Raw genomic sequence first — 27,892 nt, forward strand, 5'->3', positions numbered from 1 at the left:
ATATGTTGTTAATTTCTTTATTTTATATGCAAAATGTTTCACCCACAAGCAAAAGTGGCTTAAATCTCATTTATGTTTAACTCGTTTCATCCCTCAGGTTTATAAATAATAAACTTTTTTTTTTATGTATTATGATCAATTATTCAAATAGATTTAACTCAGTGGTTCATGTAGGTTGTCTACAAACCGGAAGGTTGGTGGTTCAATCCCCGGTTCCACTTGATCAAGTGTCGAGGTGTCCATGAGCAAGACACCTAACCCCAGCTGCTCCCGACGTATGGCGTTCCGATCGGCTCTTTAATATGACTTTGCTACATGCACTCGTCTCAATGAACGTGACGTCTGCGTCTGCCGAACGTCTCGTCTGCGTCTGCCACATCACTCGTTCGTGTGCCGAACGTGACGTCTGCGTCTGCCATAGTCTGCTGCAAGGGCGGTTTCCAGCACATTCCACACACTCATTCTTTATTATTTTTTCCCACTGATCTTCAGTTGTATTTTATTAGCAATTAAGTGATTTTACCTTGCTTATGTATAGCTTTTATTCCAAATAGTAAATATGAATTTACACAAATGTTCATGTTAAAATATTTGTTTGCCATTGTTTCTTGTCAACATATCCTGATATTCATTCATGTGCTGTAACTAAAAGAGATAATCGATCAGTTCATGTCCTGCTTGGACAGTATAGAGTCATAAAACGGTGTGTATATTTATTATTTGAATTTCTTAAACATTTCCAAAACTGTAAAAGGTTAGGTTATATTAAAATAAAACATTCATAAATTATTTCATGATAAAAATTAGCCTACTGAACTCATTTATAGTTAGGTATAAACGCAAATAATAATAATTCATTATTAATATCAGGCTAGTCTAGGCTACATATTTAGAAGACGCTTTTATCCTAAATGGGAACAAAGCAATTCGTCAAATGTCAGTCATAATATAAGATTATCACATATAAACACAAGATTTTGACGCATATCCAAGTGTTTGTGCGAAGTGTGGAGCGCGCTTGCTGCATGCCACGGAGGCGCGGGCGCGAACACTTTCCTATCAACAGTGGGAACAACTTAAAATAGCCTGTAATAGCTGTAAACTCACAATAACAAGAAAACATTGTGCCTTTGTAAAATAAAAGAAAACAATCAGCCGCATGATCTCCGTGAACTGGAGCGCGCCTCAAAAATGAACTGAAACAGTGTAGGCCCTACTGTCTCACAGTCAGACTTGAGGAATATACATAGCTTGAAATGGCTACTTTTAAATGAACAAGTTCAAATCGAAAGTGTCTGATTATGTAATCCGTAAAGGTTAATTTCTCTCTAAGGCGCATCCGCAGCGGAGATGGAGATATGTTTGCAGACACGGATTTTAAAAAAACACTTTAAACAATTAAAATGCCTCTTTATTTTTTCAGACACATTTATTATAATTAGCCTACTTTTGCTGGTGCTTTGCAGCAAGATTTATGCGTGCGCTTGAGCTATAGCCTACCATGCATGCACCCAGTATTTAATTAATATAAACGTGCGATTAGTCGACTAATTGCTTAAATAAATTACTAATAGTTGACTACAAAAATCTTTAGTCTATGGCAACTCTAATCAATACATTTATTTGACATTTTTTACTTATTATTTATTGGATAGTAATTATCCAGTTATTTACATTACATTAGTTGAGTTAACATATATAGCCTAATTAGTAAATGAACGATAAAAAGAGATTAAATTAATATGCTAACCATGTATTTCTGCATTGCTTGTTCCTACACGAAAAGGACTGTTTTAAAGGTGGCAATCCTTTATACGTGAAGATTATACTGTATCTTGAAGATTGTTGTATTGTATCTTCTGTTATAAAGATGAAGATTGACATTTCGTTAATTAAAAATAATAAGCACATAATATTGAAAAAAAAAAAGTTATGTTCTGTTATGTGTTTTGACTACTTTTTGTATTTTGTATAATTTTATCTCTAGATAACGAAGTATGAGTATGAATATGAATATGAATATATATATATATATATATATATATATATATAAATATAACTTTTTTAAAGGGCCTAATTTTTCCTGGACCCGCTACAATTGAGAATCACTTTAAGCATGCACGCTAAGACAATTTGAAGTATTCCACTTAATACACAATAAAACATATACAATAATGAACAACGTACCGCTTACTGTTCTAGTGAGGACGGGCCGAAAAAAAATATTCCTCCAATTTATACCCACCCCACCACATACACCACAATTCTCTCTCTACACAACTTTAATAGTTGTGAATGCATTGCTGTACTATTTACTACATCTCACAATCCATAGTATATTGTTTATACAATTGTTATTTCCCTGTCGACTGGTGATATAACGGATTGCACTTTATGGACTTTTTATTGCACTTATATTGTAGGATTCTCTGATGTTATTTCGTTGTTATTTATAACAATGACAAAAAATAAAGAAAAAATAAAGAACAAACAATATTTACAAGACGCTTTTATCGAAAAAAGGAACAAAGCAATTCGTCATATGTCAGTCATAATACAGGTTAGACAATAATAATACAGGGTTTTATTTGATTATCACAAATAAACAAGATTTTGACGCATATCCAATGGTTTGTGCGGAGTGGAGCGCGCACTGCGTGGCGCGGAGGCGCAGGCGCGAACACTTGTATTTTCCTATCAACAGTGGAAACAACTTAAAATGCTCATAATATATGGTCATATAGAAAATAATAATACATAATTCGCAACTACTTTTATTTGAGTAATCTCACAATAACAAGAAAACTTTTGATTTCGTAAAATAAAAGAAAACAATCAGGCGCGCTTTCATGATCTCCGTGAACTGGAGCGCGTCTCAAAAATGAACTGAAACAAAATAAAGCTTGAAATGTCCAATTTTAAACGAACAAATTCGAATCGAAAGCAAATACTGTCTGATAATCCGCATGAACGGTGCATATCTATCTAAAGGCGCATCCGCTTTACAGCGGAGATGGAGATGTTTGCAGCCGCGACACTGATTTAGAAAATACTAGTTTATTAGTAAAAACAATTAAAATGCCTCGTTATTTTTTCAGACACATTTATTATCATTAGCCTATAAACCACCTATAAATCAGCTCTCTGTATCAGCCGCGGCGCTACCATTGGGCCCGGGTGGGCCTGGGCCCACCCATTTTAGGTCCGGGCCCATCCATTTTCTACTATGGTTTTGTACGTTTCTTCATTCGGATCTATTTGCGATCCATTCCATTCTAAACAAACAACGCAGTTTACATGCTTCGTCCTTGTTACATTATTAATTAAGATAATAATTAATAACGCATAATTATCAGTGAACTTGATAAATGTTGCAGATATGTTTTACTATGCCTTTCAACTTATGCGTGCAAAATTCAGAATAAAATGAATGTGCAGCAATTTGTACAAATAGAGAGTCTGTAGGCCTACTATATGTGTTGTAGCCATTAAATAAGCTCATTTAGTTTAATATTTGTTAAAATATTATAATGTTATTTTTTCATCTATGTTGATTATGAAAAGTGAACGCACGGCACAAGTAAGATAGGATGCGCAATATATCGAGAGATGTGGGTCAGACATGATTTTGACCACTTTTTGTTTTGTAGAAAACCTTTTTTTAAGTGAATTTCGTTTTGTATAAATTGTATGTTAATTTTACTATTTTTTTTATCAACCAATTGCCAATTGGATTTAATAAATAAGAAGAAAATATAGCAGACAATAAAATCATGGAGGCGCCCGCGCGGTCACTTGCATTGCTCGTGAACAGGAGCGCATCTCATCCTAACGTAACAAAACTCAACGTATGCCTCACAGACATGAAATATATCTTAAGAAAGCTTGAAATGTCTTTTTAACAATTTAAAACGAAAAGAAAAAGGCTACTCTCTGATTATGTAATCCAGGAGTGCGTTTCCCGAAAGCATCATTATCCAACTATGATCGCAATGTCCATTGAACTCTATTGATAACGACGGAACTTGCGGCCATAGTTGGCCAACGATGCTTGCAAACGCACCCCTGGATGTGCATTTCTCTCTATAGGCGCGTTCACTATATGGAGATGGCGATCGTCAACTTCATCTTTACAGCTGTTGTTGCTGTTAATAAACTAAAAATAATAGGCCTATAATTTTATTAAACAATAAATTAAATTAAATTGTAATTGTATTAAAAAAAAGCAGCAAAAAAATTCCGGTTTGTTTGTTTTTGTTTTTTTAAACCTATGCTAATTATGCATTAAATTCAGGTAGGCTAGTGAGTCGCTGTCCTCAGTGCTGCAGAAAAGCGCTGAAACGGAGATGAAGGGGAACCTGTTTTTTTGTTTGTTTTTTTTGGCTTATTTTAACTGGCCCATCCAGTTTTCTGGAGGCCCACCTACAATCAAAATCCTGGCGCCGCTAGTGCTCTGTATGGTTCCAGAGATGGCTCTTCTCATTCAGCACTGCGGGAAAATAATTTGGCCTTAGAAAACCAGTAAAATCTAAAAAAAAAAAAAATCCATATTAATTTGTGAATATTTTAAATGTTTAATAAAGGGGCAAAACGTCATAAACAAAAAGTCAAATAATAGTTTACAAACTATTTTTAAAAAAAAGTTTACAGTCGTTTTTTTTTCACCACAGGTGACTTATATATAAAAAATAGTAGCCTATTTTTCAATTCTATTCTTCTATTTAAAGGATCTAAACAGTGGTTGCGCGTTTTCTAGTTTACCAAAGTGCTGTAGCCTAGGCCTTTTAAAACTATAAAAAATTAAAAACACAGTAACAACCCCAACAATAAGCTATAAAAATGCAATAGCCTATATCAAGTTTGTTTCTTCATATTTCTATCTTTGTGGGGGCATTTGGCCCTCAAAATGTGGGTTAAACAACACACACACAAACACACACATAATATCCTATATATAAATCACAGACGCAGACGTCACGTTATAAGACAGACGCAAGTGTCACATTCATTGAGACGAGTGCATGTTGCACAGTCATATTAAAGAACCGATCGCAACCGCTGGCACACTGCACTGAGCTGTGTTGAGTAGAGTGTTAAATACGTGTTAAATACGTGTTAGAGAAAAAAATAATTAATAACTTCACTGCCACACGTGCATGACGCGTGACGTCTGACTCGACACTTCACTGCCACGCGTGATTTACGTGACGTCAGTGTGACGTCTGCGTCTTAAAATGAATGGAATAAATAGCAGAAAAAAAAAAAAAATAAGACGTTGAGTGAGACGTTCATTGAGACGAGTGCATGTAGCAAAGTCATATTAAAGAGCCGATCGGAACGCCATACCGACGAGCTGGATGGCGCCTTGCATGGCTGACACCGCCGTCGGTGTATGAATGAGTGTGTGAATGGGTGAATGTGAGGCAATGTAAAGCGCTTTGGTGGCCATAGGTCTGTGAAAGCGCTATATAAATGCAGTCCATTTACCATGATTGTTCATTGTTAAAGAACTGGAATCTTTCCCTGATCTTGTGTGTAACTATAAGTTATGAGTGACAGGTGCACTAACACTTCATCACATCAGTAACTCGACAGCCTAGAGCAGTTCTCCTCAGCGTGTGTAATGTGTGTAATGTCTGCACAGAGGAGACGGGCGGCTGATGATCTCGCCTTTGGAGAAAACTGATGATTTTATACTCCAAAAATGTAAATATCCCTCCTTAAAAATAAAGATTACCCCAGAAAGAATTGCATTGCTAGCCCACCCCAACACTTACACACAATTATAATGATAAATGCTGACCAATACTTAATTATATTACTTTTTTAACTGAAAATTATATATTTCAGTAAAAGAAACAAAATATCATTTGTTTTGTCATATGATATAGATATGCATAAATACACACTAAATAAATGCAGTGAACACATCTCAGTTTTCAGTCTAGCAATGAATTAATGCATATATTAATGAAATAATTATATTTTATTTACTGACAATAAGAAACATGAATAAATGAGTAAAAGTGACCATCACAATAAACAAATGCATATGCAAGTCAACAACACACCAAACAAAGCTTTATTCAGACTTATTGTTCTAGCAATCACACATGTCCAGGCGGTGAACCCCACATCTCACTGCCATCTCAACACAGCGGTTCTCATTCTGTGTGTTTATAACGATGAATCAGCTGACCACCGTTCCCACCTTCACCTGTCTCTGCCGTCCATCATGTCCCTCAGCGCTGCAGTCAGACTCAACAACACACACTCCTGTGAGACTCAACAACACACACTCCTGTGAGACTCAACAACACACACTCCTGTGAGACTGAACAACACACACTCCTGTGAGACTGAACAACACACACTCCTGTGAGACTCAACAACACACACTCCTGTGAGACTCAACAACACACACTCCTGTGAGACTGAACAACACACACTCCTGTGAGACTCAACAACACACACTCCTGTGAGAGAAGCATAGTAGAGCGAGTCTTTAACACGCTGAACACACACTGATGCTTTATAGAGTCTGAACTGAACCTGTGAGACTCAACAACACACTCCTGTGACTCAACAACACACACTCCTGTGACTCAACAACACACACTCCTGTGAGACTCAACAACACACACTCCTGTGAGACTCAACAACACACACTCCTAACGCTAGTGCTTATTATAAATGAGTTATCATTTAACAATATTATATTTTTTACCGTCATCATTGGCAGTCATCTTCTGGTCTCTGCAGGGACCCTTCACATGTGAAGTTACAAACTGTCAGAAACAGTTGATTGATCTTTCAGATCTTTTGGGTCACCTTCAATTTCCCATTTCAAAAAGAGAGCAGGTGCAATGCCCCTTCAAAGACTGTGATCGCTCATTTTCACGTCCCACCTATCTAGAAAGCACAAATACTCTACAGCTTTGCATGTCTCTGGTGCATGCTGTCTTCCTTCAGTTCCTAGTGAGTCTCAGTTCTCTGTTACTGAAAGCCACTCAGGTGAAGGGGCAGATGACGAGGGGCATGAGGAGGATATGCTGGACCCTGCACAAATGAACAGTTTATACATGAGAAATCTGTCCATGTTTTTCATGAAGTTGCAGGCAAAGCACCTGATCCCTTCCTCAACAGTACAGTTAATCGTAGAAGAGATAAGTTAATCTAAACTCTCTGAGATAGAAACTGAAGATGCTTTGAAAACCCTATGGACATGGATATTCACGGATCATGCAGCTCTGCTCTTTCCACAAAGTACAAGAGAAAACAGTACTTTGAGGAAAACTTTCCATACAGTATGTGCATCCAAAATGCATTTTTGGGGGGATTGATGAAAACAGAAAGGAGAGACATGCCCAATATATTCCCATAAAGACACATTAACAGCACTCCTGAAAGATCCTGCTGTATGGGAAGAATGTTGTACATCTAGGAATGAGAGTACACCTCTCATTTTAAATGATGGATTCGTATTCAAATCCAATCAGTTGTTTTCGGAGCAAGGTTATAATCGTTAACGAAAACGAACGAAAAAACGAAAACTAGGTGGGAAAAAACATTGTCGTTAAATGAAATAAAAATAAAAACGAGGCATTACTAAAAAAACGATAACTAACTAAAACTGTAATGTGTGTTTGGCAAAACGAACTAAAATAAAATTATAGAGTAAATGTGTTTAGTTTTCGTCTTTGTCAAGGTCTTTCATTTTTTAACGCTATTTAAAACACTCAGCGTATTCGTACAGCCGCATTTCCTTTCCCTGCTCTCCCTCCGTCTCTGTCACTCATGCGTCTCTCACATGCGCGCGCACACAGCAACCCGGTATCACGCTAAAGCGTGTAATACACACGCTGGTCCACTAGCGGATGCGTGTCAGTGTCACGCTTTGACTCCTCTAAGCGTGACAATGACACGCATGAATGAAGGGTGAGTACCAGCAGGGGGCGATAATTTCCTCAATGCCAACAACTCCCCACGGACCAAATAGAGAAGCGATATATTGCATTCTCCAAAATTCCCGCGTCGTCCAGGTCGGTCAAAGCCATATTTTTTTATTATGGTTCTGTAATTTAAGAAAATCTAACGTTGCTGTAGCCTATCGTTATATTTGTGTGTGTGGACTGTGGAGCTTTTTAATCTATGGTGCTGTTAGTGTTAACGTTACCGTGGTCAATAACGTTAATAGAAATTGATATTAATTGGCTAATTAATTAATCACAGAAAGTTGCAGTGACTGCATATTAGGTTATATTACGTTTATAAAAAAGTTGTTATGGTCGATGGGAAGTAACTTTAGATAAACCCCGCTGCTTGTTGATGATGATATATGCGCGGATTTCGATCCTGAAATATCGATCCTGATGTTGTATATCGATCGATAGAAATATCGATCCCTATTCTAAAGGATCTATCCACACTAGGGATGGCGAAAACTAAAAAATTTCTTAACCGACCACCGAGCCTCATTAGCCGGTTGAAACCGGTTAACCGATTAGTTTAAAATATGCTACGCTATTTGAAATACGAGCCGCGCCTGCAATATCGCAACTCTGTCGCATCTCTCTGCCGCTCTGCCTCCCGCTCACACACACACACACACACACACACTGCCCCGGGCCGGCGCTGCCCTTCCACTCACGTCACTTTTTTTAAATCTCCTACAGCGCGAAACACGAGTCCCGCAAACGCGGCGCCGAGGAGCTTGTATGTAATCGGAGGACAAATGGCTCCTTAGTTTTGAAATGGTTTGGCCACAAGGTGATCGCGTTGAAAATAAAGGCGTTTGTCACCAAGGTCTCCTACATTCTCATAAACTCACCAAGGTCTCCTACATTCTCATAAACTCACCAAGGTCACCTACATTGCATCCAAAATCATCAGCCTGCCTATTATAGACCTCGGCCACCAAAACAATAAAGCCATCACACGCATGGCCCGGTCTGTCAGCAGAGACCCAGATCATCCCCTCCACAGCCACTTCTGCCCGCTGCCCTCAGGCCGCAGGTACAGGACTTTGAGGTGGAAGCGGGCACGCTTCAGTAAAAGCTTTGTCCCTTCTGCCATCGTTGCTCTTAACGGTTTTAAGCGCTAATCCTGCTCCTCACCATCTGCAGATGTGTTGTGTGTGTATTTGTCCATGTTGTTTGTATCTGACAGTGTTTGTGAAAAAGAATTTCCCCCAGGGGACAATAAAGGTCTATCTATCTATTTATCTATCTATCTATCTATCTATCTATCTTGTCTAGCGTTAGAAGCTCATTTGAAACATTGCCGCGGCTCATTTAAGAAAATGACAGCTCCGAAGAGACGCCGCTTTAGGTTGAGGTAGTGCTAACATAAATGGTCCCACACACTACTTTTCTTTGCACGCTTCATCCTGTCGTCTGCCCCGGCTCTAACCTCGAGTGTTTTAGCCTGTAGCCTTTACTTTTCGCAAACCTTGTGAGCGCGCGAACCCAAACGCTGTGACCTCGCGCCAAATGTTTTTATTGGTTTATTACTTTACAGTCTATGGTTTATTAAGTACAAACAGGCGAGTTGTGAAAAATTGAGTGTGAGGGATTTGTTCACTTCACACAAAAAGATCTTGGAATGAGATGGCGAAGTGTAGTAGCGTTTAGTCCACTGTCTATAATAGCCTAATTTAGAGATCACTTCTTTTTTTTAACCGACTACCGACAACTTTGATCGGTTAACGTTGATACGGTCAACCATCGGTCAAACGGTCATCGGTTAACATCCCTAATCCACACATAAAAAATGTCGATCCTAAGGTGTTTTTTTTTAAACCAGTAATTTTATTTATTTAGCACGAATTTATTTTATTCAGAAAGTACGTTATGCATTAAATTGATTAAACGTGACAGTAAAGGCTTTTACATTGTTACACAAATATATATATATTTCATGTAAATGCTGTCCTAATAATTATGATGCTGAAAACTCAGCTTTGATCACAGGAATAAATTACATTTTAACATATTGTTTTAAATTGCAATAATATTTCACAATATTTGTTTTTACAAAGATTTACTGTATTTTTGATCAAATAAATGCAGCCTTGGTAAGCAGATTAGACTTCTTCCAACATTAAACATCTTACCAACCCCAAACTCTTGAAAACTAGCATGTAACATGTAACATTTACTATCATTTTGCTAGTTTGTGCAATTAGCCTCTCTCACTCTCTCTCTCTCTCTCACACACACTCTCTATTTCTCTCTCTCTCTCTCTCTCTCTCTCTCTCTCACACACTCTCTCTATTTCTCTCTCTCTGTCTCACACACTCTCTCTCTCTCTCTCTCTCACACACTCTCTATTTCTCTCTCTCTCTCACACACACACTCTCTCTATTTCTCTCTCTCTCTCTCTCTCCTCTCTCTCACACACTCTCTCTCGTTCTCTCTCTCTCTCTCTCTCTCTCTCTCTGAGCGGAAGTTGGGCGAGTGGATGCGAGAGTGGGAGCGTGGTTTTTGCGTGAGTGTTGTTTTCTATCTTTCTATCTTTTTTTTCTATGTTGTTTTAGTCTTATTTAATATTTTTGTTATCGTTAGTGGTGTAGCTTAAAGTGGTTTAGTTTTTTTGGTGGCGGCGACGGCCGGTGTGACTGGGAGTCATGCCGGTTCGCCCCAGATAGCAAATTGGCTTTGGGCCGGATCTGGCTAAATTTCGGCTGAGATTTTGGCCCACATACCGCATGGAATTACGGTCCAAGGTTGGCCCAAGTGCTGTTTGCCGAAAATCAACCAGATCAATGCCGGAAGCAGACCAAAACTCAACCAGAGTTTTACAATGTACACAGATATTATCCAGAACTGGCCCAAAACAACACCGTAATCCCCAGATGTCAGCCAGACAAGGGCCAAACTGCCACCAGCTTTACCCCAGAACTCAGCCACAACTTACCCAGAAAACAGCCATAACGGGGCCAATATTATACCAGTCCCCAAAACTGAACCAGAAATTATCCCTGTGTAATACTTATATATTGTGCAAGGAATAATAAAATAATGACACTACACAAATGCAAAGTACAGCATTTTATTGAGAGGGGAAGAAAATCTCAGCCAGATAAGTGGAAAAATAAAAACTACAGGAAAAAGACAATTGAATGACAATTTTTGCATCGTTGTGGGAGGAAGTGTAAAGAGGTAAATACAGATTTCTCTCGTCTCAGGGGAAAATGAGAAAATGTTGCACGACCATTCAATAGTATGACTGGGTTTCTAACATTGCAAAGCTTAATGCAAATGGGTGGAGTGTTCCTTTAAGAAAACATCAGTTTCACAACATATGCTGCAAATACAATACAACCAATAAATAATAATACAAAATAAATAATAAAAAAACACTACTGTAGATATTTGCGTTGTTGGTCTGCCATTTGCAGTACGTTTGTGTATTCGGTTGTGTTTTGAATATTTGCAGCACATGTGCTGTCAAACTGATGAAGATGTTTTGTAAATTTGCTTGTGTTTTTTTCTATTTCCATGCGTCGTCTTCTGTTGCTGCGTGTTGAGCCCTCTCGGCCACTGTCCAAAAAACGCAACAGAAACAAAGCAATAAATTAAATTGATACAAACAATAAAGCAAAAGTGTCATGCATAAATCATAAAGTACAGAAACAAACTAAAAGCTGGTTATAAAAGACAAATGAAATACATTTTATATTTACAGATGTGCAAAATTTTTTAAAATATAAGTTGCAACAATGCAAAACAGATTCCCTAATAACTTAAAATGTGTGGTTTACATTTTGCAAAGGTGTCCTTTTTTCGCCACCCTCGCGATCACCAGCTAGATGAAACCACCTTTTAATAAGTTTTTCGACCTCCAACTCAGATGTCTGTGCACACACAGGATTACTTCTTACAGCCTCTAGAATAGGAGCATACAAATACAGAGTTAAAAAATAATTTTAAATGAAATGAACAATAGACATATAAAGCATTTGTATCAAAAGACACCACCAGTCAAAGAATTAAAACTTTCAACATTCATTCATGACATGAGGGAATAGTCATGAAGTTCCAGATAGACTTAGACACAACAAAAATGCACTTACCAATCACAATGTTTTTAGGCTGCAAGCTTTGGAAAGGTGTTTTTCCATGTACACTTCTCACTTCATTTTTGAATGCTTGCCTCATAATCCGCCAGACGTGTCCTTTAAGTCGACTCCACCAAACAATCCCAGTTCAAGTACCTGAAATATTTTTAAAACATGCCATCACTATTAAGTCAAAACACTAAAACATGCTAATATCGATATTAGATTTACCAAATTAGACAAATATAAATAGTTTTTGTTATTGTTAGATTTTTCATGTTTTAGATTGATCACACACACACCATTTAATTACAACAGTAATTACAACCAGACTTGTGAGTGATAACAGCATGCAACTGTGCATTACCTACCACTTTTTGTCTTGTTACTGGACATGATCGAAGATCACTTTCCAGGGAAGTTAAAGGGACACTTCACCCATTTGCATTAAGCTTTGCATTGTTAGAAACCCAGTCATACTATTGAATGGTCATGCAACATTTTTTCATTTTCCCCCGAGACGAGAGAAATCTGTATTTACCTCTTTACACTTCCTCCTACAATGACGCAAAAATCGTCATTTTGCGTCATTGTAGGAGGAAGTGTAAGAGGGGGGGATTTCTGTTAAGACTACAAGCACTAGATCCACCCTTTCAAACCCGCCCATAGGGGGTTGGACCTAATGCGCTAACAGACCTATCACAGATCAGTGCGAGTGCGTTTGATTTCAACGGCAGAAACCTGCAGAAAACATGGACGAAGAAAGCCGAGTAGTAGGGGTTACTCTATTTCCCGGACATGTCCGGCCGTCGAGATCAACAAAAATGTCCGGGATTCAGCTTTTGCTTTCTGCGTCGCCATCCATTGTTTACATGCTCACCTTTTGTTTCAATCTAACTGAATTCACCCCGATTGGTGAATCTGAATGTAATGTTTACATGAATGCTAAACAAGTGATTGGTTGATTTGCGTTTTGACATTGCTAAGAAAATACCCGCACCTCCGTGAGAGATAGCCCATGAGACCGGTGCATCTCACAGGCGCGCTCATCAGTAATCACAGTAATACAGGGAGCAGGACGAGGCTAGCGCCGCGGGAGAAAGACGCGAGGCCGGTGGCGTGATCGGTTGAAAGACGCGAGGCCGGTGGCGTGATCGGTTGAAAGACGCGAGGCCGGTGGCGTGATCGGTTGATGTGTGTTTTACCATTGCTAAGAAAATACCTGCTCCTCCATGCGATATACGAGAACAGTGCCTCACAGGTGTCGGTCGTCAGTAATCACGCCACCGGCCTCGCGCCGTTCTCCCGCGCCCCTCAGCCTCGTCCTGCTCGCCACAGTAAACATGATGAATGGCGACTGTAGAACGCAAAAGCCGAATCCCGGACATTTTGGGCAAACTCGTCACGGAGACTCACTCGTAGCCTCCTTCTTCTTCTTCTTGCTTTTTTACGGCGGATCGCAGACAGATATGTGCATTACCGCCATCTATCTAGGAAATGGACCATTGACACTTCCTAAACTATAACCTCTATTTACCCGCACAGAGGCTTCATAGAGTTTCATCCGGCGCTGCGTGTTCAGCTCCTCCGTCTACTCTCAGCCCCCATGACAGGTAGAAGAAAAAAAAAAAAAAAAAAAAAAACACCCTTATTTAAATGCGCTTATTTAACCCAGTATTTCCCAAATATTCTACCATTAGATTAATTATACTCCTATCTGACTTTAATACATTTTGAATAGTGAACTTAACTCCTATATTATTTAATTCCTCCTTCAACTCTTTCCTTTCAACATTATATCTCCTACAGTGCATTACTACATGTTCAACTGTTTCATCAACTTCACATTCCTCACATAAACCTGTTGGACTCTTACCTATTAAATGCAATGTACTATTCAATCTTGTATGTCCCAATCTTAATCTTGTAATCATATTCTCCTCATACCTACACCTACCTGATACTCTTCCTTTACCCACTATTGGCTCTATTTGATGCATATGTCTACCTTTTATTTCATTATCCCAATATTGCTGCCATATTTTCAGAATATTTTTTTTAATAATTGACTTAATTTCTGACCTACTAAATAAAATCGGTATATCTACTATATCTCGTTCTATTGCCTTTTTTGCTAATGCATCAGCCTCCTCATTACCTCTCAGCCCAATATGTGCTGGAACCCACAAAAACTGTACTTCTAAACTAGCTTGTTTGATTGAATATAATTCTTGAATTATCTCTATTACCATATCCTGTCTTGTTTCTGACTTCATCTCCTTCAAACTTATTAGAGCTGAACTACAATCTGAACATACTACTGCCTTGGATATTTTAACTTCCCTAATCCACCTTATTGCCATAATTATTGCAAACATCTCTCCAGTATACACCGATAAACAATCTGATATCCTTTTATTCTCATACACTTTAACCTTTGGAATAATGAATGCAGAACCCACATGATCAGTTTTTGGATCTTTTGATGCATCTGTAAAAATGTGCATATATTCCCCATATCTTGACCCAATATACTCCCTTACATTATATACTTCTGTTTCATATGAACCTTCCTTTTGTCTTTTTTCTAATAAACTTAAATCTACTTCTGGTTGGGGCATAACCCATAATGGTACTGGAGATAAAGGAATTATTGGAGCATATCCAACCTCCTCCAATCTCATATCTCGAACTAATTTCCCCACACTCCATCCAAAACTATTACCCTCTCTCTTCTCATGTTCCCAGCTAGGACTCATTACCTTCCTTGTTGGATGATCCTCTCTCTGTCCTCTCAAATTTGCCCAATAAGATGCCATTAATTGCTGTCTTCTTATCTGCAAGGGCATTTCACCCATCTCTACCTGAAGAGCAGAAACTGGAGAAGTTGGAAATGCTCCGCAGCAAATTCTTAGTGCTTGAGATTGAATTCTTTCTATTTTAACTAAATGAGATTTATTTGCAGAACCATATACAATACAACCATAATCCATTATAGATCTTATCATAGATATATATATAGTTTTTAAAGCCAATCTATCTGCTCCCCATTCCTGACCTGAAATACATCTCATTACATTCACAACTCGCTTACATCTTCCCACCATTTTCTCAATATGCTCTCTCCAATTTAATCTATTATCAAACCAAACTCCTAGAAATCTTACTGTACTTACACGCTCTAATTCTTTTTTGTATAATTTTAACTTAACATCCATATTCCTCCTCATTTTAGTAAAAACTATTATTTTTGTCTTTTCCACTGAAAACTTAAAACCATTTTCCCCTGACCACTTTTCTACTTCATTTAGCACACATTGCACTTTCTTTATGTTATACTCTATATTCTTTCCTCTAAACCAGATAGCCCCATCATCAGCAAACAATGATTTCCCCATACTTCTATCAATCCTTAAAAAAACATCATTAATCATAATAATAAATAAAAGTGGACTTATTACACTGCCCTGAGGTGTACCATTATCAACTATTCCACTTGAAGATATTGCTCCACCCACCTTTACTCTAATACTTCTTCCAATTAAAAACTCTTTAATCCAATTATACATTCTTCCTTTTATACTCATCTTCTGTAACTTTATTAGTAACCCCTCTTTCCACAACATATCATATGCCTTTTCTATATCAAAGAAAACAGCAATAACACTTTCCTTATTTATAAATGCCTTTCTTATTTCATCTTCTAAAAATACTATTGGATCCATAGTCCCTCTGCCACACCTAAACCCACTTTGATAAGAAGAAAACCAATTCATTTTTTCCAAATGATAAGTCAATCTATCAGTTACCATTCTCTCCATTACCTTACATAAATGAGAAGTTAAAGCTATTGGACGATAATTTATAGGATTACTTGGATCTTTCCCAGGCTTTTTAATAGGTATAATTAATGCTTCCTTCCAACTTTGGGGAATTATACCTTCCATCCATATTCTATTATAAAATGTTAAAATCACTTCCATAGAAATTTCACTAAAATGCTTCATCATACAGTAACTAATTCCATCCACTCCTGTAGTAGATTGTTTCATTCTTCTTACTGCATTCTTTAACTCACTCATAGAAAATGATACATCTAACAAATTATCTTCAGCCTCTTTTTTCTTCTTTATTTCAGAATATTCCTTCATCACACACTCTCTCATTTCCTTACTCTGTTCAGTCAAATTCTCAGAGCTATTTACTTTAATAAATGCCTTTAAAAACATTTCCACTTTATCTTCATCCTCCACAGCTATTTCTCCCTCCATACTTAAAACTGGATATCCATTACTCTTTTGAATCCCTTTCATTTTCTTAATCATGCCCCATTCCTCCTCTACTGGTGTACTCTTCCCTATTTCATCACAATAAGCCATCCAATACTCTTTCTTAGCTTTCCTTACAATCTTCCTTACCTCAGCTTGTGCTCTTTTATACTCTATTAAATCTTGAAAATTATGAGTTTTCTTAACTATCCTAAATGCTTTCCTTTTCCTTCTTATTGCACTTGCACATTCTTCATTCCACCACGGAACTATCTTATTCTTCCTGCCTCCTTTCCCCTTTGGTATATATTTATTAGCTGCTCCTTGAATGGCATAAACAATATCATCACTTATCATTTCTACAGATCTATCTGATTCTATTATAATATTCTTTAATCCCTCTTCACTCAGATTCATGAATTCTTCCCAATTCGCTTTATCAAACCTCCATCTACCAATATTTCCTTGACTCACCTTACTTACTCTCACATTTACACTAACATATATCATTATTGGATAATGATCACTTCCAATAGTATCTTGTCGCAATATTTCCCACTCAGCACTCCCTGCAACTGAATCAGACACCATTGTTAGATCTAGCACAGACTCTTTACCTGTAGCCACATCTACTCTTGTACTACCCCCATCATTCAGACACACCAAACTCCTCCAATCTATCAAATCTTCCATCACCATTCCATTACAATCTGTCACTAAACCTCCCCATAACATACTCTGTGCATTAAAATCCCCACACCAAATCACCCTCTCTTCATTAAGACCCTCTATTTGTTCTAACTCACTCAACACTAATTTCTTACAAGGATTATAAAAGTTTATTATTACATACTTTTGTCCATTCACCCATACCTCCACTACAACATACTCTTGTGCTACACCTTTACCTAATGATCTATATTGCATACCTTCCTTAATCAGAGTAATACACCCTCCACCATTACCCTCCTCTCGATCTCTTCTCTCACTCACATATCCTTTAATAACAAAATCAAATCTAGGTTTAAGCCATGACTCTTGTATACATATCAAATCCGGTTTAACTTCCATCTCATTAATAACACTTTTAAACTCCAATCCATTAGCCACAAGACTTCTTGCATTCCACTGTAAAATTAAAATCATCCTCCTATCCAAACCATGCTTCCTGGCTTAACTGTGTCTCATTAATCAGCCCATCCCTAACCATTACCCATGTTATGTCCTTTACTCCCAAGAATCTCTCTGCTGCCTTGACTATAATTTGAATCTTAGCTGTCTTCTTTTCAGTTTGTGCAGTACAATTAATTACTTCAGCTATGAACAACAAGAAATTAACTTTACTTACAATCATTGTCTCTTCTGTAATCCTATCTTCCACCTCTGATGTTTTTACCATTGCTAAGAAAATACCTGCTCCTCCATGCGATATACGAGAACAGTGCCTCACAGGTGTCGGTCGTCAGTAATCACGCCACCGGCCTCGCGCCGTTCTCCCGCGCCCCTCAGCCTCGTCCTGCTCGCCACAGTAAACATGATGAATGGCGACTGTAGAACGCAAAAGCCGAATCCCGGACATTTTGGGCAAACTCGTCACGGAGACTCACTCGTAGCCTAGCCTTGCCTTGATGTTTTTGTTTTCAACTGCGCTGTCTTACCGGTAGGCGTGGCTTGGGAGTGGCCTTGTAGGGCAGCGAAGCAAGTGCATTCTGGGAGTTGTTGTCTTTCATCCACATAAGCCAAAAATACATTTTCTGGCTTTTCTCAGTCTAGAAAGCTCCAAATTCAAAAATAATTTCACATTTCTTCTACATAAATGACCCATTTTCAATACACATTCATGTCTCCACGGGTGAAATGACCCTTTAATGACCTTAAGTCTTCAATTGGAAACAGTTTTGGACTTTGACTTTGGTTCTGTGCTTCCCGAAAGACGTTGTTTGCTTTGAGATCTCGCACCATCCTTACAATGTTCCTCTGCTGCTCCATAAGGATTTCTTGTTAAGATATTATGTCATGGAGAAGTGCTAAAACATTAAACACAGGTATTGAAAGGGTTTAACGTTACCACACCACATCTGCTATGACATGAGCCTTACGCCAACAGTGAATATATGATAGAAAAAAACAAAAAGAAATCTTACATCTTATTAATAGGTCATCGCTTGAGAGGCTTGTTGTCTGTGGTGTTTCATGATGCCACGGTGATTGTATTGCTGTTCGGGAGACTGTAAAGTTGTATCCTGAATTAATTTATTTTCCCAAAGATTCAAACATCTTGTTGACTCTTTTAATAGCCATTTTTCTCATGTTACCTCGCTCACTGTAAGCCCACATATGTTCATATAATAAGCACTGTAAATGGGGGCTAATTCTAGACCCTCTAACATAAAAGCAAATAAAATCAAACCACAGAAAACAAGCAAAAAGCCTATCTAGTAACGTTACTGCGCTATAGATTAAAATCTACGTGTTAGTTTAGATATTTTAAAAAGTATCAACTTACCTTGATCATGTATTAAAACTCCAAAAGATAAAACCAAGATAGCGTGATTGTCGAAGTTGGAACGACAATTTGAATTTCACCGCGAGACTGCGTTGGAAAATATGAGTTGCTGAATAACTGCTACGTAACTTCCGGATCCTCTGGTAGGCGGGATGATGTCAAGGGGTGCACTCTGGGAAAAGTAGTCCTTCTTGTAAAGCGGCTTTAACACCTTATATGTAAATCAACTACTATTTCCATGATGCATTGCAAACTGCGTCATCGTATCAGCAACAACAGACGCGCATTGACCCATCTGTCGAGCAAGAAGACTGCTCTAAAAACAGTTTAACCATGGGTTTTTGTAGTAAAACTGTCGTTATACTGTACAAATGGTAATCAATTCGCCAAAACTTTTTTGTGGCATTTTGATTACCATTTGGATAACCACAAAGTACTCATTCAGTCCCATTCAATCTTTTGTCTTTTATGATGCTGCTGACTGAACCATTTGTCTTTGTCTTCAAACATTTTGCAAACATCTCATGTTTTTTTTGTTTTGTTTTTTTAATTCTGCACATTGTCACCTCCTTAACTGCCCATTAAAATAATCTTGCCAACAGAATAATCAAGTCTTCTTTCCTTTAAAAAAAGAAAAGAAAAGTCTTCTTGCCTCCTTATGTGTAAAAGTCTACTATTTGAATACATATATGTATTTTTAACTAGGCCTATAATAAACAGATTTCATTTTATTCTTTTTGACAAAATTAACCTTATAATTATGTATAAAATATGAACCAATTAACAACACATCTTACACAGCTATTTTACAGTTGAGCACATTCATGCCAGAGGTCTTTTATTTACTCTTCTACCAGAACCCAACCAGATCTCAGCCAAATATTTTCTAATTCTGGTAGACCGTGCTCATGCCAGGGCTCAGCCAAAAAGATACAATTTGATTTTTGTTTCTTTTGGTTAGCCAGACTCCAGCCAGAGCTTAGCCTAGTACTGTTTGACACAGGAGTGTGAAAAAAACAGTACCAGAATTAAGCCAGAAGTGCCTAATTTAAGCCAGACTCGGCCCAGACTTTGTTGCTATCTGGGGCGGTGTTGTTGGCGTGGGGCTGGAAACGCTCACGCGCCGACATGCTTTTAAACTTTGTCCAACTATAGACTGTTCTGTTGAGGATTGCGCTTTGGCAGTCGGGGGGGTTGTTGGTTATGAGAGCGTTAAATCCGCGTCTAGGATGAACAACGGAGTTGTGATTTTTGTAGATAGCTTTGATAAAGTTGCAACAATTGTTGAGCAAGGTGTAACGATCAAAGAGATCTTGGTTCAAGCGGTGCCGCTCGTTAATCCGGCAAAAAAGATCATTTTGTCGCAAGTTCCTCCGTTCATTAGTAACGAAATGTTAGAGAGGGAGCTTTCAAGACATGGGCAGATAATGTCGCCGATTAAAACAATTGGCCTTGGCTGTAAATCTCCGCATTTGAAGCATGTTGTTTCTTTTAGAAGGCAGGTTTTTATGATTCTTAAAAACAACAATGAAGAGTTAAAATTAGTGTTCAAGTTCAAAGTGGATGATTATGATTACAACGTTTATGTAACGTCTGAGAAAATGAAATGTTTTGGGTGTGGATTGGAGGGTCATCTTATACGATCATGCCCAGGAAAATTCCCTGCTGAGATTAATAATAAGGCAGTAGAACAGGGTGAGTCAAGTAAATCTCAGAGTCAAATTTTGGACAAAACAAATAATTTACAAGGACAAAAACAGAATGTAGTAAGTGAATTGCAGGGACAAAAACGGAGTAAATCAATTGAAACTCAGGGACAAAAACAGAGTGAATCAAGTGAAACTCAGGGACAAAAACGGAGTAAATTAATTGTAACTCAGGGACAAAAGCAGAGTGATTCAAAATATTCTCAGGGACAAAAACAGAGTGAATCAAGTGAAACTCAGGGACAGAGTGAATCAAGTGAAACTCAGGGACAAAAACGGAGTAAATTAATTGTAACTCAGGGACAAAAGCTGAGTGAATCAAGTGAAACTCAGGGACAAAAGCAGAGTGATTCAAAATATTCTCAGGGACAAAAGCTGAGTGAATCAAGTGAAACTCAGGGACAAAAACAGAGTGAATCAAGTGAAACTCAGGGACAAAAACAGAGTGAATCAAGTGAAACTCAGGGACAAAAACAGAGTGAATCAAGTGAAACTCAGGGACAAAAGCTGAGTAAATCAAGTGAAACTCAGGGACAAAAACAGAGTGAATCAAGTGAAACTCAGGGACAAAAACAGAGTGAATTAATTGTAACTCAGGGACAAAAGCAGAGTGATTCAAAATATTCTCAGGGACAAAAACAGAGTGAATCAAGTGAAACTCAGGGACAAAAGCTGAGTGAATCAAGTGAAACTCAGGGACAGAGTGAATCAAGTGAAACTCAGGGACAAAAACAGAGTGAATCAAGTGAAACTCAGGGACAAAAGCAGAGTGATTCAAAATATTCTCAGGGACAAAAGCTGAGTGAATCAAGTGAAACTCAGGGACAAAAACAGAGTGAATCAAGTGAAACTCAGGGACAAAAGCTGAGTGAATCAAAATATTCTCAGGGACAAAAGCTGAGTGAATCAAGTGAAACTCAGGGACAAAAACGGAGTAAATTAATTGTAACTCAGGGACAAAAGCAGAGTGATTCAAAATATTCTCAGGGACAAAAGCTGAGTGAATCAAGTGAAACTCAGGGACAAAAACAGAGTGAATCAAGTGAAACTCAGGGACAAAAGCTGAGTGAATCAAGTGAAACTCAGGGACAAAAGCTGAGTGAATCAAGTGAAACTCAGGGACAAAAGCTGAGTGAATCAAGTGAAACTCAGGGACAGAGTGAATCAAGTGAAACTCAGGGACAAAAACAGAGTGAATCAAGTGAAACTCAGGGACAAAAGCTGAGTGAATCAAGTGAAACTCAGGGACAAAAGCTGAGTGAATCAAGTGAAACTCAGGGACAGAGTGAATCAAGTGAAACTCAGGGACAAAAGCTGAGTGAATCAAGTGAAACTCAGGGACAAAAGCTGAGTGAATCAAGTGAAACTCAGGGACAAAAGCTGAGTGAATCAAGTGAAACTCAGGGACAGAGTGAATCAAGTGAAACTCAGGGACAGAGTGAATCAAGTGAAACTCAGGGACAAAAACAGAGTGAATTAAAATATTCTCAGGGACAAAAACGGAATGAATCAGATGGAATAAAACCGATAAAATCACACAAAGCTCAAAAGCTTGAACAAAATAAAAGATCAACGCGGACAAGTGAAGAGCTTTTTCAGGCTCCCTCTCCAGTTGAGAACAGCCAACAGCGTGAGAATGAGGAGGAGAAGGCCAGTAGCACTCGGAAAGAAGTAGAGTTGACTGAAGAAAGTGAGATGCTAGTAGATGACAAATCTGACAAAGATGCTTCTAGTGATGTTGAGGTAGACTCTGAAGCAGACTCTATAGTTTCCTCGCAGTCTTTGCCCCTGGAAGGAAGTGGTTACTCTATGTTGAGTATTAAGAAGTTTCTCATGAGTACTAAAGGAGCTAGGAATGTTAAACTTGAGAGTGCGTTTCCTGATCTACAACTTTTCATTGATTCAGTCAAGAATTTTCAAAAAACTTCTGAAAGTGCAGGGGAGAAAGTTTTTACTGATCAAGAATTTTTTCGCTTAAAGAAACTTGTTTTGAAAGTTAAAAGACAGCTACAAGATGACGAATATGTTTAGTTTTTCAAATTTGTTTTTTGTTTGTTCCTCTTTTGGTTTTCTTTTTTTCTTTTAATGAGTGAGTTAAAAATAGGCAGTCTGAATTTGAATGGAGCGAGAGATGAAGGAAAAAGAGCTTCATTTTTCAGACTGTGCTCCCTTAAAAAATTGGACGTTATCTTTGTACAAGAGACGCATAGTACTGTTGATAACGAAGTTGACTGGAAGAGAGAATGGGAGGGTGATGTTTTTTTAAGTCACAAAACTAGTAATAGTTGTGGAGTGGGTGTTCTTTTCTCCAAAGGTTTCAATCCTCACTCTGTTGAATGTGAAGAGATGATTAAAGGCCGACTGTTAAAAGTCAGAGTAATATATGAAAATGTACAACTCGTGTTCATCACTGTATATGCTCCAGCTGTTGGTAAAGAGAGATTGATTTTTTTGGAAACTGTAAACGATGTTATCAGAGATTGTAATGATAAAGAGTTCTTATTTATAGGTGGAGACTGGAATTGTACAGAGAGTAGACTTGACAGGAATCATGTCGAGCCTCACCCGGCCTCCCGCACACGTCTCATTCAACTGTTAGAGACTCATGAGTTATATGATGTGTGGAGAGGGTTACATGATAATCAAAGGCAGTATACCTGGACTCATTGTAAAGACAATTTATTGTCTATGGCCAGACTCGATCGTTTTTATTGTTTTAAATATCATTCTAATGTTGTTAAAAACTGCTTTATTAGCCCTGTTGGGTTTTCCGATCACTCACTCGTCTTGAATTGTGTCTTTTTGAAGTGTGTAAAGCCTAGTAGTGCCTATTGGCATTTTAATACAGCTTTACTAGAAGATAAAAATTTTAAAGACATTTTTGTATCTTTTTGGAAAAATCATCAAAGTAGAAGAAATGATTTTATGTCTCTACAACAATGGTGGGACTTTGGAAAAGTTCAAACAAAGCAGCTGTGTCAGCAATATAATTGTAATGTCACCAAAGTGTTATTGAAGTCAGTGAAAGCTCTGGAGTCTGAAGTAGAGGAACTCCAGGTTTTGGCTGAGGCCGCAAAAGATCAACGGTATTTTGAAGCTCTTGAGGTCAAAAAGACTGTTTTAACGAACCTGCTTGGGGTATCAGCACAAGGGGCTCTTATTAGGTCCCGTTTTAAAAATGTGGTAGAAATGGATGTTCCATCACACTTTTTTTTTGGATTGGAGCGGAAAAACGGTCAAAAGAGATACATTCATGGTTTAAAGTCTGATGCTGGGCATGTGTTGTCTGATCATGCTGCTATTCGTAAACATGCTGTCAGCTTTTACTGTGAACTGTATAAATGTGAACACCAAGAAGAGCAGATGTTAGCTCAGAGTTTTTATTCTGGTCTTCCCCAGGTTGCACAAGAAAGCAACGTTGTGCTGGATGCAGATATTTCCCTTGGTGAATTGTATGTAGCTTTGCAGAGTATGCAGAGCAGAAAATCTCCTGGATTAGATGGTCTACCAGTCGATTTTTATAAGTTTTTTTGGTTTTTAATTGGAGAAGATCTTCTGGCAGTACTGAAGGATAGCTTAGCCAATGGACTTCTGCCTTTGAGTTGCAGGAGGGCAGTTCTTACCCTGCTGCCAAAGAAAGGTGACCTGCAGCTTATAAAAAACTGGAGACCTGTGTCCCTGCTTTGCACTGATTATAAGATACTCTCCAAAGTGTTGGCCAACAGACTTAGTAAAGTTATGGAACAAGTCATTTTGCCTGATCAAACCTATTGCGTCCCTGGCAGGCTGATTTATGATAACATTGTTCTTATCCGAGACTTGTTAGAAATCTCTAAGCTTTTTGGCCTTAAAATGGGAATAGTTTCTATTGATCAGGAAAAAGCGTTTGACCGCGTTGAACACAAATATTTATGGGAAACAATGAGTGCGTTTGGTTTTACTTCTGACTTTATTAACAAGATTAAGACGTTGTACTGTGATGTGCAGAGTGTTTTAAAAATCAATGGTGTTTTGAGCGCTCCTTTCCAGGTCCAGCGGGGAATTAGGCAGGGCTGTGCCCTCTCTGGCATGTTGTATTCTCTGGCGTTTGAACCCTTATTACATAAACTTAGATCCGTTTTAAAAGGTGTGATTTTACCAGGGTGCAATATACCTTTAAAGCTTTCTGCGTATGCAGATGATTTAGTCATCTTTGTTGATAACCAACAAGATATTGATATACTGACAAATGTGATAGTTCAATTTGGTATAATTTCTTCAGCCAGAGTAAACTGGAGCAAAAGCGAAGCTCTCTGTATAGGAGTGATGGAGAAAAAGTTTAATTTGCCTGTGGGGTTAAATTGGAAGGCAGAGGGGGGGTTAAAATACTTAGGTGTATTTTTGGGTGAAGAAACTTTTGTCCTTAAAAACTGGGATAATGTTCTTGAAAAAACTAAAGGTTGTTTTGCCAGATGGAAGTGGATTTTACCAAAGATGTCTTATCGAGGTAGAGTTCTTGTCATTAACAACCTGATTTCATCCACTTTATGGCATCGTCTATCGTGTGTTGATCCTCCTCCAGACCTGCTACCAAAGATTCAGGCACTTCTTGTTGATTTCTTCTGGGATCGTCTGCATTGGACGCCTCAAAGTGTGTTGTTTTTGCCGAAAGATGAAGGAGGACAAGGCGTAATTCATCTGAACAGTAGAGGGGCTACTTTTCGTTTCCAGTTTGTGCAGAGGTTTCTGTGTGGTCCCGCAGACCTGGTGTGGAGACCGCTGGCATGCACTATTCTGAACCAGCTAGGTGGACTTGGCCTAGACAGAACATTGTTTCTGATGGACTTAAAACAGCTCAACACCAGTGGTTTGCCGAGTTTCTACCGTGGACTGTTAAAAGTCTGGAATCTATTTAAGACGGAGAGGACAGAGCATCACAGCTCACTGTACTGGCTTCTTCAAGAGCCAGTTGTGTATGGGACCCGTTTGAGTGCAGCTTGTCAACTAGGTCCCAGTTTACTCAAACAGTTCTGTTTGGCTAATGTAGTGACTTTGGGACATGTAATTCACTTTACAGGTGCAAACATGGACAATGCGCTTCTACTTGCTTCTCATGTAAAGGTGCACTCTATTCGCATGGTTGAGTTGTTGCTCAAAAAGTGGAAAGAGGGTTTAACAGACTCTGAACGCACATTGTTGCATTTTTATTGTGATGGTTCTGCTCATTATAGTGTTGATGATGCTTTTCCTTTGGTGAAGATTCTCCCAGACTTTAAGGACTGTACAGGTTTTTTCTTAGGAATCGATAATCCCTGTTTGTCTGTTCATGATGCTGACAAGAAATTGTTATATAGATTGATTGTGAAAATTTTGAATAAAGATAAACTAAATGGTAAGATTGACACTCCATGGAGAGCTCGCTTGGGTCTGGTAGATGGTGTTGGACCTGAATGGAGGGCGCTGTATAAACCACCATTGTTGAAGAAAGTTGCTGATTTGCAATGGAGAGTTTTACATACAGCCGTGGCTGTTAATTCTTTTATCTCGGTTTTAAACCCTGATATTAATCATGATTGTCCTTTTTGCACTCTTCGTGAGACAGTTTTTCACTGCTTCATGGACTGTTGTCGTCTTGTGCCACTGTTCTCTATGCTGGAAGATCTTTTCGAATTGTTTGATGTAGTTTTTTCCAAACAGTTGTTTATTTTAGGTTACAGGTATTCACAAAAAAAGAGAGAGCAGTGTCAACTCTTTAATTTCATTTTGGGGAGAGCAAAGATGGCTGTGTATATGAGTAGACGAAATAAGGTTGAAGGATCTACAGATGATGATGCTGTTTTTGTATTTGTCAAAATGTTGAAATCACGTTTAAGAATAGATTTTAATTACTACAGTTTGATGAACGATCTCGGAAAATTTTCCAATATTTGGTGTCACAAGGATGTACTCTGCTCTGTTGTAGAGAATAATCTAACTTTTAAGAGTGTGTTGATTTAAGGTGATTTTATTTGATTGAGTGTTGTTTTTTACAACTGTTTTAATAAAGTATTTGTAAAATCTCAAATCTCTCTCTCTTGTGCGCATGTGCGAGCGTTTGTGGAGCGAGTGAGAAGAGTGCGTGGTGAGTGACACCTGAGTGTGTTTTCTAACTTTTTTGTGTTTGTTTGTTTGTTTATGTTTTTTGTGTGTTAGTTTGTGTATAAGGAGTAGTTTTTCTTTAGAGAAAGTTGTGGAAGCCTGCTCCCGGCGTCTTTTTTGCCGGGAAGCATGGCTGCTTCAGGTGTTACGAGTAGTGATGGTCTAACTCGGCGTCATGGGATTAAGATTTTGTGTAAATTCAGTGTAGAGGAATGTGCTTTAGCGGTTGGCAATGTAGTTGGTTGCAACGCTATTGTTTCTGCATCTAAAATGAACAACGCGGTTGTTTTATTTTTAAATGCGATCGAAAAAGCGAATGAGCTTGTTCAAACGGGAGTCGTGATTAATGATGCGCCAACGCATGTTCTGCCGCTTAGTAGCCCTTCTAGAAAGATTATTGTGTCGAATGTTCCTCCTTTTGTTTCTGATGCAAGTATTGCTAAAGAATTGTCTTCCTTTGGTAAGATAGTCTCTCCCATTAGGAAAATTGCTCTTAGTTGTAAATCACCCTTGCTGAAACATGTAGTGTCTTTTCGGATGATTTTGAAAAACAATGCTGATGAGCTGAACCTGTCCTTTAATGTTAAAGTTGAGGATTTTAACTATACAGTTTATGCAACATCTGAAAGCATAATGAAATGCTTTGGCTGTGGCAGAATTGGCCATCTGATACGTGCTTGTCCTGAAAAAATGGACGAAAATGCTACTGTACAGACAAACACTCAGAGTAATTCTTCTGAAGCTGTGTCTGTCACAGAGGATGTTGTGGCCCCTGATGTTGCTGTTGAGTCAGGTTCTGGTGGGTTGGTTGGGAATAAACCCACTATGGCTGAGGTTACTGCAGGTCGTTTCTCTGTATCTGATCTCATGATTTTTGACACTGTTAATTCAAGCAGTGACATCAATACAGATAAAATGACAACTGCTGATAAACAGGTCAGTGAGGGTGTTGTTGAATCGGAGAAGGAAACAGAGTCAATCTTCAAAGTTCCAAATAAAAGGAAAAAAGTCCAACAGACCAAAGTCTTTAAACAAACAAAAAAAGACAAAAATGAGGCTGAAAGTTTAGTCCCAGAGAATGACAGTGATTCTTCAGATTCCAATATTTCTGATTGTTCTTATCTTTCATCGCAAAACGAAAATGATAATCAGACCACAGTATATAAAGTTGAGGACATTAGCAAATTTTTGAAAGAAACTAAAGGCTTACCTGGAGTTCAGGTTGAAGATTATT

General features: G+C 38.2%; 1 protein-coding gene and 1 long non-coding RNA gene across 20 annotated transcripts in view; one reads left to right on the forward strand and one right to left on the reverse strand.

The window, feature by feature from the left end:
• Positions 1 to 27,892, forward strand: part of LOC311090947 (uncharacterized protein) — a 228,180-nt gene that overhangs the window by 108,745 nt on the left and 91,543 nt on the right. The gene's annotated exons all lie outside the window — the stretch shown is intronic.
• LOC311091388 lies at positions 11,039 to 18,974 on the reverse strand. Of its 2 annotated transcripts, XR_014608061.1 has the most exons (7): positions 18,836 to 18,974; positions 18,474 to 18,557; positions 18,203 to 18,356; positions 12,433 to 12,493; positions 12,077 to 12,217; positions 11,765 to 11,889; positions 11,039 to 11,543 (listed from the first exon to the last, which is right to left on the reverse strand). It is a non-coding gene; the product is annotated as an uncharacterized lncRNA (long non-coding RNA). The 2 variants fall into 2 exon arrangements; XR_014608062.1 differs by lacking the exons at positions 18,203 to 18,356; positions 18,474 to 18,557; positions 18,836 to 18,974 and adding an exon at positions 17,678 to 18,186 and having other exon boundaries at positions 12,433 to 14,925.

The sequence above is a fragment of the Abramis brama genome (assembly GCF_963993115.1).
Source record: "Abramis brama genome assembly, chromosome: 1".
Lineage (NCBI taxonomy): Eukaryota > Metazoa > Chordata > Actinopteri > Cypriniformes > Leuciscidae > Abramis > Abramis brama.